The sequence below is a fragment of the Coccinella septempunctata genome, chromosome 2, assembly GCF_907165205.1.
Source record: "Coccinella septempunctata chromosome 2, icCocSept1.1, whole genome shotgun sequence".
Lineage (NCBI taxonomy): Eukaryota > Metazoa > Arthropoda > Insecta > Coleoptera > Coccinellidae > Coccinella > Coccinella septempunctata.
This window is the reverse complement of record NC_058190.1, coordinates 51,821,655-51,834,509: the sequence shown is the minus strand read 5'-3', so window position 1 is coordinate 51,834,509 and position 12,855 is coordinate 51,821,655. Positions and strand designations below refer to the sequence as shown.

The 12,855-nt window shown below is 35.8% G+C and overlaps 1 protein-coding gene across 1 annotated transcript in view; it reads left to right on the top strand.

Moving 5' to 3' along the window:
* Nucleotides 1-8,653: 8,653 nt before the first annotated feature.
* The window catches only part of LOC123306571 (lutropin-choriogonadotropic hormone receptor), a 35,845-nt gene continuing 31,643 nt past the window's right edge, over nucleotides 8,654-12,855 (top strand). The window contains exon 1 of the mRNA XM_044888627.1: nucleotides 8,654-8,824. The gene's annotated coding sequence lies outside the window, so the exon portion shown is untranslated. The remainder of the gene's footprint in view (nucleotides 8,825-12,855) is intronic.

The window sequence follows — 12,855 nt, the reverse complement described above, 5'->3', positions numbered from 1 at the left end:
TCAATTTTCCCATTTCGGCTTCCAATGCGTCACTAGGGTTCCCTATCTTCGAGTTCCGGAAGCTAAACATTGATTTATCCCGGAGAATGAAGATTCCTGCTTTCCCCATGAAAAGGGATATGGATCCCCTGAATTCGTAGAACAGATTTCTGTCAAGCTAGAGGATTCGAAAAATCTGGTGTTATGGATTCTCAAAAACGTTCAGCAAAAACTCTCCGCTAAAACTAAATGTGTATTTGGAGTAGACCCTTTGAGTGGATACTCAATGGTAGAGGCAATGAAACTTCAACGACTGGATCCTTCATCAAGGATATCTAAGTGCCATCTTTTACATTTCCTTCACACCAAAAGTTTTTTTAATCCAAAACTAGAAATCTGTCAATTCATTCTGCTCTTCTTGATGAATTCTGACCTCATTTGGTTAAGAATCACTTAAACATCTATTTCCCCAATATACTTCGGTATTTGGTTCATAGATAGCGAGAGCTTGATATTTTGATTTGAGAGGGCTTTTAAAGGTTTGAAGGACGATGAACATGATGAACAAGTACCTTGAATTATGCATCTACTATCTGACACCACACATTTATTGCTGGAATGCAGTTGTCATCATCAATAGAATTTCAATTCGAACACTTTCAAATACCAGACCTGGAGGAAACAATCCATCTTCCATACAACCAATACCCTAATGAATATATAAATATTCCGTGTACTCCTGCTCTATTAGAGTGTGTCATACCAACAAAACATTCTCGTACATCACGTTCATTTCTCATTAACACTCTCATAATGTTTTTTCGAACATTATTTGCCTTCCTCATTACTATGAATGGAAACATATCAGGACTTACGATCTAAAAATAGCAATTTTCATTCACCTCGCCTAAAAATAACAGTAAATTCATTTATTCGAAGCAATCTGAATGGAGAGTTTCAATTTGCATTCTTTTTGGCTATGCATTTTCGATCGATAGTTATGTGGAAGAGCATGCTGTGGTTCACAGATGTCTCTACTCATCCATGAATGCAGAAATATTGGCCGAACTCATTCAGTTCATAGTCATAGACTCTGTGCATAGCAGTCTCTGGTGCAAAGCTTGCCCCATATTCTCTTTTTAAAATTTAGGGGTTGGATTTTGTAACACTAGATATTGTTGTGAATTTGATCTTGAAAGTTGTTCCCTACGAATCAAAAATCGATGTGTCAGAACATTATTTTAAAACAAGTCCATTTTTCCGTCTTTTTCGTTTTCAAACGCTCGTCCTGTATATTCCTTTAAATTCTTTCTAATGAATTCATACTCTGTGCTTTTTCTATGCTTATATTTCAACAGATAGATTGAAATCTGTGATGCTTTTCGAAGGCGTAAATTTTGGCATTGTCACAGGCATTTCCTTCATGATTAACTATTTGAAGTAATTCTGATACCGAATGAGAACTAACCAGCCTCCATTGCCAAGAATGGAAGTCTGACTGTAATACCAGACCACGATAATTCTCACAGATTTAAATTCTGCAGTAAAATACTAATGAAATCATCGAACTGAAATGAAAATTTATGGTCTCCCTTTATCTATGTAGGAATGAATTGAACCTCTTCCGATTTTCTATTCTCCAACGTTCGTGATTATAGTTGAAATCATCATCGTAAACTTTCTCTCCTGGCAGTTTCAGCATCTGCGGATTCAAATACTTCAAACGGGTCAGATTTCTCCTGAAATGGGATGAAGAAATTTTCAATTCCCCTCTAAAAGCACCAGAACCGAAAAAAATAAGAATGATTTGAATGAGATCAGACAAACTTGAATTGATGATGCTCTCGGGGAGAAGATATCAGCGACAACACAAACATTATCATCTCTGTGCCCATTATTCATCGGCACCAGACCTTGAAACAAAAACACTCATTCCAATGATATATCCCGCAACTTTTTACTCATTTCTTCCAATTTGCTGAGTACAAGAGCATTGTTTCAGTCCGCAAATGACCATTCAGCTCATTTATTCTCTGGGAGAATCTCGAAAAAATGCGGAGAAAGAATTTGCCATATATTGGATGTCGTCAAGTTAGATTAACTTTGCTGCTATCTGTTTGGATGGGCACAGAGGGGGATGAATTTATGAGAATTTTTCAATAAAATGCGAGTTCTTATACGCCACGTTTTCCTTCAGTGTCAGCTGTGGCGTTATTTAGGAGTTTCAAAAGGTCTTGCTTTAATACTGGGATATGGCATACATCAAGAACTCCATCTCGCTACTTATACGAATGGAACTTTATTCGATACTTTTAAACTTGGAATTAACTGCGTGTCGTTCGGAGGTTTTTATAAAAATTTCGATTTAACGATTTCTGCGAATTTCTTTGTATAGCGAAGTTTGGCAATAAATTTGATTCACGTTGGGTATTGAAAATTTACGTTGATATAGAATCGAGCGAAAAAACTCGGTGAACTGAATATCATTTCAATTTCCGAAATGGAGATTGAAGGTCACAACATATCTGTGTTCACACTCTTTTCTAATACAGCTAATAGTTTCATATATTCCTCTGAATATCTGGAAGGGAGTTAATTCCAAATTTTGATCTGCATTAACTATTTCAGTTGAAACCTTACGATTTTCAATTTTGCCGATATGAAGAATTTTATAAGCTACTGTTTGCTTTTTGGGCCGATAATTCATCAAAACTTAAAATATTCAAATTATAGCCTATATTATTTCAGTCGATTAATCGTAAAACAAGTCGAAGGGTTACCTAACTGTGCAACCAACTCTCCTACCTCAAGTTCACACATATATTCAGAACCCAAATCCAGCAGATTCATGACTTCCCTTTAAAATACAAAAAGTAAGCTTGAAAATAACCCATTATCTTCTCTATATAATACATGATAACACTAATTGGTAGACTCGTTTGATCCCGAGGATGTTCATTGAAGAACAGCAATAAAAGCATATAATACGTCCTATATTTTCATCCATCATACGTTCGGTATTGTTCACTTCCAAAACACAAAAGTCCCCATTGAAACGGACGAACCCAACGATAATTGGTTTATTTGACATGCGTCCACATTCATCGAAGCCATAATTCGGCATACCAAATTGAAGGAATTCGGAATAGGCTGGTCCTTTCATTCCATCGATGAAATATTATCCGCATACGTTCGGAAATTTCGACAGAGGATCACTGATCTCCATATATCTGGTTCAACTTCAAAATTTGCAGTTTGAAACTGCAAGATCTGAGTAAGAATAAGTAAAGTCTCTTCACTGGCTTCCACACAGGACATTGTCGCATATAACAAGAATAGGCTCATCAAAAACTGACGAGTAAAGATTCTGTACAGAAGAAGGCAAACTCCTGTTGACCTGGTTACAGAGAGCCTCATAATTTCAAGCCTGGGCAAGGAATGTCTTGGAAGAAAAAATTATAGGAGGAATGCTGACTTAACCTCTTTGAAGTCCTTTCATATACTGGCTTGAGGGGAAAGCTGTAGATGGCGCAGTTGTAAGAATAGCTCTGATGGGGGTCAACATAGAACATAAGATAGTAGTGGAATACTCCGTCATCAAACTATTAACTACTGATCATTCTGATGTGAGAAATTAATAGTTTCGAAATCAATTTTACTAGGAGTTTAAAATATGTGCAATGTTCTTTGGTTTCTCTCCTTTTCATTTGTTATAGACACAATATGAAGCTAAAAACATGCACCTGATTGAAAAAAGATTTTCATTATGAGCTCTTTTCGTGTAGATGCACCTGTGAGAAAAATACTTTCTTGATCCTGCAGCATCAACCCTCACACAGGGACTCATGAAAATTAAGTTGTAATGATGAATTACTTCCTTTGGAATCAAATCGAAATAACACTCAAGCAGAGTTCAAACTACTCAGCAGGTGATTTTGGCCTGAGCCACAAAATTTCCGCAGTCCTCATTCAATTAAGAACACTTCCTACTCTGCGTTAGGACGTAACCAGATCCTTGCAAAATTTCGGAACATCTGTCGCAGCCCATATTAGAAGACGATAATTTCGTATGCCCCATGACTCCTGCATTCGAACTGTAATTGAATTCATTGGAATGAACCGAACCATGACCCGGATTTGTGCAGTGAAATTCAAATTTTGGCTTATCGCATTCGGCGACCTCGTCGCAGGTTACAAAATTACGTATTTCAGTCATCAATCGCACAAAACGCCCACAAAAATTACGCATTTTCATGATGGTACCATTCAAATGCAGCGAGTGCGTAAAAATGTGGAGATTTATGGTTGATATTCATATTTATATTCATGGAATGGTTACGATTTTCGGCTGTTTGCCCGATGAAAGGAGTTTTAAATGGATGATTTCTAGTCTTTCCGTGATTTCATTGAAATCACTGCATTTAGTTCAAGGTATGAAGGTAGTTGAAACATCAGAGCAATTCAGTTTGTTCCAGCATTGGACAATATGGCACGTCCAAAAAAGTTGTGACAAGAAACAGACCGAATAAATACAAAGATCAGTCTATTTTCTGTCAGAAATATTAGTTATCTTCCTATCAAGTGCGGAAAGTGACACTTTCCGGCACGAAACTTTCCGCAAGAGTTAGGAACAATATTTTTTCTGCAAGTGCTTGTATCCATTTCACGAAACATATCATATCTCATTTGATTAATTCATATATAATGACAGACGTAATTCTGCATGTTGTTACTATGGGTTTCTCATCGTTGAGGTTCTGTCCATAGAAACATGATAGAATTTAATTTACTCTATAATATTTGCGTGCGGAAAAAACCCCTTTGGGAAAGTGACTCTTTGCAACTTGGAATGCGTGCGGGAAAAAGGTTGAACGCGCACGCTTTTAGAAAAATATACCTTTGTAATATCGGGCTACATGTGAGAGAGAGCTGCAAGAAGTTATAATTTAATAGTCCATACAACGCTGAATATATCCCGTTAAATGGAGGATTGAAATTTTGGCGAATGATTGTATTGTGATTGATCTTCTATGGTTAATCCATTGTTATATTATTCATTCATTCAAGTCCCATACTGCATATTACAAAATTATCACAATACAACTTATACAACAACACGATCAACATAGAATATCAAGCTCAGAAGCATCCTATGCTTTGAGTTCTTATTAGGAAATTATTCCGTTGATCCAAAGATGAATCTGATTATGGCTTTGTGAATTGTACGATATATATTGTGCCATTTAAACTTAAAGGAGACACGAACTGAGAAGATGCATTACTATAATCAGGAAAGTTTCTTGTCAAAGCTTAGAGTGAAATGTTTCTTGTTTCTCGTAGATTTATGCGGCTAACGTTCAGAAACAGATATAGATTATAGGAGCAGAGCATATATTCGTCAGAGGAAAACTCCTTCACTTCCTGTGCGAAACTTCTGACAGGATAGCATTCCTAGAGAATGTTACATCTGTACAGTGGCTGTTTTCCATGCTACTTTTTATAATTCGAATGTAGGTATTCACATCTAAATTTTCATTTTAACTGTTTCAGCTTGAAATATAACTACAACTGTAGAAGTATTCTCCACCTCATTCATTCGATGAATATATGGATCCATTCCAAAAAAACCACGAAATGAGTGGAATAAAGTGGCAAGATATATAGTCGTAAACATATAAATTGTAGCCCCTATTCGCCTGACCTATAAATCAGTTAAGAAATAAAACCGCCAAGCTTTCTACATGGTCTCTCTCCGTCAGTGTCATCTATTCGTGCCTGGTTAAGTTTGTTACATTACATATTATTCATCTGGGCAAGAATTCACTCCATTTCAATCTCTTAATTGGTTCAATAGCATAATTGAATAAAGTTGCTATACAATGAAACTTACTGCACTCATATTATGGAATAATACTGTGAACAATGTGGCAGAATTTATCTGATTGCAGGCAGAGCAAATCTGATAGTATTCTGAGCCATAAAGGCAATATCACGATCAAGAAATATTGTCATTGCTCGAACATATACCTCCGGAAATAGATTACAGATCAAACATCGATATTATTCAATCCAAACAGAAATTCATTAGAAATTCTAATTTTTCACCAGATTGAGACAATTTGCGATGCTTCTCGTCCTATAATTATTATTATTCAAATTAATCACTCGTTATTTAATTCTACAACCAGACTTTTGGACCATAGAGGTGGAACGAACGATTAAAATCAAATTCATCGCAAACATCTCAACTGTGCCTTCCTTAAACTACCATCCGAACTATTATTTATACCACGCTAATTATTGGATAGAAGATATTGCTACATCCCATCATTCGATCGGAGACCTTGAACTCTTCCTGCTAAACGAAAAAATCTATCGGAAACGTTTGTAAATTTTTCCAATGGATCGACAGTGATGACAATGAACAATAATTGAAAATTTGATGAATTCAATCTCCTCCTGTCCTGTGTTTCCATCAGTAAACAGGCCAAAGAGGAAAATTGATCGACCGGTAGAATTATAATTTCATCCTTGCTATCATTTCCGAACTGAACGGTGGAATGGGAATTGAATCTTTTATTTATGCATTTACAATTACGAATGGTGCAGAGAATTTTTATTTTTTTTATTCTTTGATATCATTCTTTCATTCTCATAAAAAGATAAGTCTTTTCATTCTATGTCTGTTAATGACTTGTCTCTTTTTGTCCATTCTGTAATTTGAATTTTCGCTGTGAGCTCGTCAATGTATCCCGAAGTTTTGCATATAAAACCTTAAAAATCATTAATTTCATTGACAAATGGGCAAAATTTGTTGTCTACTGAGAGGATCTCAAGAACTATCGCATCTAGAAGAAAACGGATGACACATTTCCGAGCTCCTCTTCGAAGAAACAAAGAATGGTGAAAACCGCAGCCTCCTACGATACTTAGTTTTTGAGTTTGACAATTCCGCAAAGTTCTCATAACTTTTTTGTCTTTGAAGTTACAAATAAGAATTTTGAACCTTCTCCAGGCATTTTTTTACGTAGAATCATTGATGAGCTCAAAATATTCTTTTATTTCGAATCATTAGGTGAACTTTCATTTTTTTCAATGCAAACTTTTATTGAATTTGTTATTTTTGAATTGCAAAAATATCTTTTGTCAGTATATTCTACGTATGAAAATGCCTTAGAAGGTTCAAGTTTCAGATCTATAACTTCAAAGACAAAAAAGTTATAAGAACTTTTCGGAATCGTCAAAATCTCAATTTTCTCAATCTAAAAATGATAGGTCGATTCTGTTTTCAGATGTGGATTAGTCATGAAAAAATGTGTCATCAGTTTTTTTCTAGCTGGTATAGTTCTCGAGATTCCCCCATAGACAATGAATTTTGCCCACCCTGTACATAATTTGTATCCGAGAGATCACATACAGATGCAGAGACTCGCATTTTGTCAATGACTTCTTCAACAGGATGAATAAAATGGAAATTATTATACACATTACATATTTTTTTTGTTAAGTACCTTCTATTGAACATATCGAAAATTTTATGAAAGTATATCTTGCCCCTTCAATATACTCAACGAAACAAGCAAGAATAGAATATCTCACAAGAGGTACGTATACAGGGTGAGTCTCTGACTCGTACGAATATTTTAACAGTAGATTCTTGAGGTCAAAAGAAACGCTTTTTTCCTATACCATTTTTTTCCGATTCGACCCTGACAAAAAAATGTGGCCAAATTAAGTTTTCATGATGAGCTGTACCACCCCTCAAAAAACAAAATTACCTTCAGAATAACTAGTTGGGTTCTTTGAATTTTTGATATTTTTATGGTACGTAAAGGTCATAATGAGAAAACTGGAAGACGTGGGTGATATCTTGTATTCGAAAAAGATTCATCAAATAAATGAAAATCTATATTCTGATACTCATTTAATTTTTTAAGACCGTCTGGGAGATAGGTACAACTAAAAATAAAAATTTTTTATGGTTTTTTAGCAGCCTCTGCATCTTTCAAACCGAGCTGACTTGGAAGAAATGGTAAGGGAAAAAAGTGTTTCTTTCGTCCTCAAGAATCTACTTTTGAAATATTTGTAGGAGTCAAAGACTCGCTTATGATAATCATTATAATCCGACAAGGAATAACCTCTTTAAAAAACATCCCATATATCTGTTGATAACGATAAGATAAAAATAAAATGAAGGGTGAAATCAACTCTTCTGAAAATGAACATTATTTTATTTAGAATTTTTCCAACATTTTGTTGGGAAAAACACAAACAATCCAAATATGAAATCACTTGTGTTCTCGTATATACGAATTCATCGAAAGTTTCTATCTGAAACTCCTGTCAGAATAGAACGAAGATGCGGAAAATTTTGTGTTGGGTGAAACTTCAACTGCTCAGAAAGTTTGATTATCCAATCAATTCTCGCTGTGTCAATGTTTGCGACAAAGAAGAAACTGGATGGCGTCAGCGTAGATAAAATTTCGCACCCTCCCCAACCAAAAACGTTTACACGCAGTAGGCACCGAACGTTTTCCCGGAGGACCCGAACAGACCCTTGGGTCATCCCAACAGCATCCAGTCGCACCTTATCAACTCCCCCCGGAGAAATCCCTCCGAATCCTTCCTTCCCCCCTTCGGACCGGAACTTCGGCAGTTTTCCCAAAACCACGTTTCCCGGTGGTCCCATCCCATTCGTCATTTCCAGGCGCATGGCCAACGCGACCAACGTGCCGGGAAAACGTTTAATTCAACAGTTCGTGCGGGTGTCGCTCGCCACAAACATTATTCGAAAAAAGAAGCGCAAATAGGTCCTGATCTTCGAGTGTTGCGTGCACCGCAATAGGTGAGTGCAGAACTAATTGTTTTCTAATGGCGTACCTACCAGAAACGGATGGGAATTATTGATGAGGATGGCGCTGGGTTTGTCGTTTGCGAAAATTCCGAAACTTCGTCACGTAAAGACGTTTTGCTGTTCTCCTACCGCGTATGGTCATTAGCAATCGACGAAGATGCCACTACGTGAGGACGGCTTCCTGTCAATAACATGGATTAATGAATGGGGAGAATTCCAGATTAAATTCGACGCGAGAAAAATTTCCATCTCTGGTTTTATGTTGTTTGCTCCTGAATTTCCGGTCTCCCTTTTGTGCTCGTTGTTTCTCGCCCTTCATAAGATACAGAACTCAACTTAGGTGTTGTAACACTAGGGGTTACTCCTGCGGGAGCCATTTGGCGTAAGACAAACTTATTCCCATTGTAGCCTTAAGAAATGCGAATAAGTAGTGGAGTTTTCCGAACTGAGAGGTTTGTTTCCTGTTGAAACTCATTTTATATTCAGTCTATTTCATATTCTTGCACTTTTGAATATTATTCAAAACCGTTTTTTGAATTTTCAAGATTTTCAGTGATGGTATCTACAGAATGAAAATTATTATATAATTTTTTTTGTTAAGCACTTTCTATTGAACATATTGAAAATTTTATCGAAACATACCTATAATCAACGAAACAAAAGTAATATAGAACATCTCAGAAGAGGTCTGTGACTCGTAGAAATATTTTAACAGTAGATTCTTGAGGTTAAGAAACACTTTTTTCCATTACAACTTTTACGAATCAGCTCGGTTTGAAAGATACAGGCTGTGAAAAACCATAAAAAATGTTATTTTTAGTTTTATCTCACAAACGCTTTTATCGAATGAAATGAATTTCGGAATATAGTTTTTCATTTGTGAGATGAATCCTTCTAGATCACAAGATATCACCCACGTCTTCCAGTTTGATCATTATGACCATTACGTACCATAAAAATACAAAAAATTCAAAGAACCCAACTCTTGAAACTATGTTGGACGCTATCTCATTAATATTTCAGCGTTTTGTGAAAAATAAAAGTGTTCCTCATATTTTCTCGTATCATGCGCCGTTTTCGAGTAATTTGATATTCAAAAATAAACCATACGAAAAATTGGGTACTTTGACCGCATGCAACTCCTTTTAAAGGATTATTCTGAAGGTAATTTTGTTTTTCCAGAGCTTGCACAGCTCATTATGAAAACTTTAAATGGCTATATCCTTTTATCAGGTCTGAATCGAAAAAAATGGTATAGGAAAAAAGAGTTTCTTTTGACCTCAAGAATCTACTGTTATAATTTTTGTACGAGTCAAAAACTCACCCTGTATACATAATTGAATATTATCCCATTCTTGAAAACTCAAATACAGCTATCTGAATAATTTTCAAAACTTCACAGACCGACAACTGAAATGAGTTCAAGCATCAATTAAGGACTCCAATTATGCGTGTACATTCACATTAGATAGGTAATATGTTTCATGAATTAGTTTCGAATTTCCGTATGTAATTCAGTAAAATTAGAATGAAGAATATTATCTCGAAACCCTACAAAAAGAATTTGTTGAATATTCTCTCAGGGCTCGAAGAATAATCAAAGAATCCTCTAAGATCAGACGATATTACAAGAAACCAACTGTTTCAAAAATTCCAGTAAATTATGAAGGAACAAAAAACGGTGCCTATAAAAGTCTGAGCAAATTTAACATGAAGGTCGTATTTTTCCATTAATCTATTCCTTTGAAGTAACACCCATACAAATAGAAAAAAAAAATTTATGTTTAAATAATTCCTATTAGCTATAGAAAAATTCTGAAAGAGGAATAGGTACAAAGATTTCCTCTTGATTCAAGTAATTTCCGGAGGGGTTTTAATTTATTTACTTGCCTGATTCCAATCATTCCCTAAAAGAAATAATTAACCAACATTGGGAATAAAAGAGCCTTTCGTTAATGGAATCAATTGGAATTGAATCTTCCGGGTTCCTTCAAAATCTCATGAATGAATTAATTCAATACACCGCTTCAAATGAATTGGATTCTAGTACATACCCATACAGAATAAGAATAATTCAGTACCTATGCAAAACTGAAAGATCTCATTATCTCCGATCTATTTTCATCTTCCTCAAGTATCCCCCATAAAATATGCAGCAGCCACATGTCGAATAAATAAATAGTTAATGTATCACGAATTTTCTTTCTGGAAGAACCCAGGCTCTTCGTTTGAACAATTTCCTCTAAATCAAGTCGTGCAACACGATCTCGCATGTTTTTCCTTAGCCATAAAAATGTGGGCATTCACTTCCAATCGAGTGCATCGCTGAAAGGTCGGACCATTCATTATTTTGAACTCTAATTGATCATAATTGATTTCAAGTAGTTCAATAGGCACACAGGGGATAATAGGGACTCTTCTCCATGTTATATTAAAATTAAGATCTTCTTGATCCATCACTATCGAAGCAGTTTACGATTATTCGAGATCGAAAAATACATTAAGTACCTATTCATAAGTCGTAAACTTAACAATAGTATATTAATGTATGACTCAAGTACAGTCAGCGTTGAACAGCCTGTACATGGACCAGGGATCATCATATTCGAGAGTTCATCATTGTTCAAGAGCCCTTAAATTGGTCCTCCAATCCTAAAATGTAAACACGGACCTAATAAGGTGAACAGGAGATGTGGTGTTGGGTGTTCAATTTGCCTCCTGTCATATTTGACCTAATGATATTCATGAAATGGCTCACACTATTATGGCTTTAATTTCCACTAGGTGCTATACTCATTTGTGATCCGCATATTCCTATAACAGGTTCGCCAGTTCCCGAATAACGGACACTTATATTTCAAATTATTCGTGAATAAATATTCCTACCCTAAACCTGAGGATGAATAACATAATATAATATTATGAATAGAGAAAGAATTTACATTCACCTTGTGAAGATTCGCAGTATACTGCTTGTTGTATGTTTAAGAGAAACTATGCTAGAAATGCTTCTGAATGCGAATGATGAAAAAGAAGAAGGGTGATAATGAAATGGATGAAATAAATAGGTGTAATTCTCTAAATTTGGTTGGTGAGGCACTGTTTCGCTTGCCTCAAAGGCCGAGCCACTTTTACTTTAAAGTTAAAGAGGAGGTTAAGTCATTTACTTTTGTCTGATGGGCATAGAATGAGAATAAACAAGTTGTTTGATTACCATCTAGTAGGTAGCTGTCGCCAAACTAATTGACACAAATAAATTGTACTATCAATATTAACGATCGTTTAAGGTGATAATATTCGAAAAAATGTGATATATTTTCCATGATTCCCATCCTGTAAGGACTCCTATAAAATGAAAATATCGGGCAAAATATTGAAATCGATTTAGATGAATCACCCCAAACTTCTGCAGCAAATTGGCCTCAAGTAAGAACTCCCATATCCGTCAACGAAATACACAGGTTGGGCCAACTCGGAGTTCCTGAACAAATTTCACGAAAATCAGCTCAGAGTTTCAAAAACTCATTCGAAAGAAAACTTCCACATATATGGAAGGATACGCCCTTCATCTTCCTCCAATTTTCATTCAAATTGGTAAACGCGGCTGGGTTTCCAGCAGACTAGATCGCGTGAGATCAGCAGGAAGCAACCACAGGCTATAGTTACGAAATATTGCACGGATATCAGTTTATTTTCAGGGCAACCGTTCAATTTGTTCACTATCAGGATCTGGCGGTAATTCATTTAACACTCAGATTCAAGGTTGCAAAGTGGATTACGTCATAATAGGAATTCGATATTTTGCAGTAACCACCCATTTTGATTCATTGATAAACATGAATTGATGTACGGAATGATGGATTGCAATGAGGCTCGCTTTGTTGGAGGAAATGAGCTCAGCGTTATAAGTGGTTCGTAGTAAATCATCGAAATTCTGAATATTGGAGGAATAGGATGATTAAGGGAGATTCCTCCCCCGTCTTGTGCTCTCCTAGGCGGAACGGAATCAGCTCCAGAAAGAA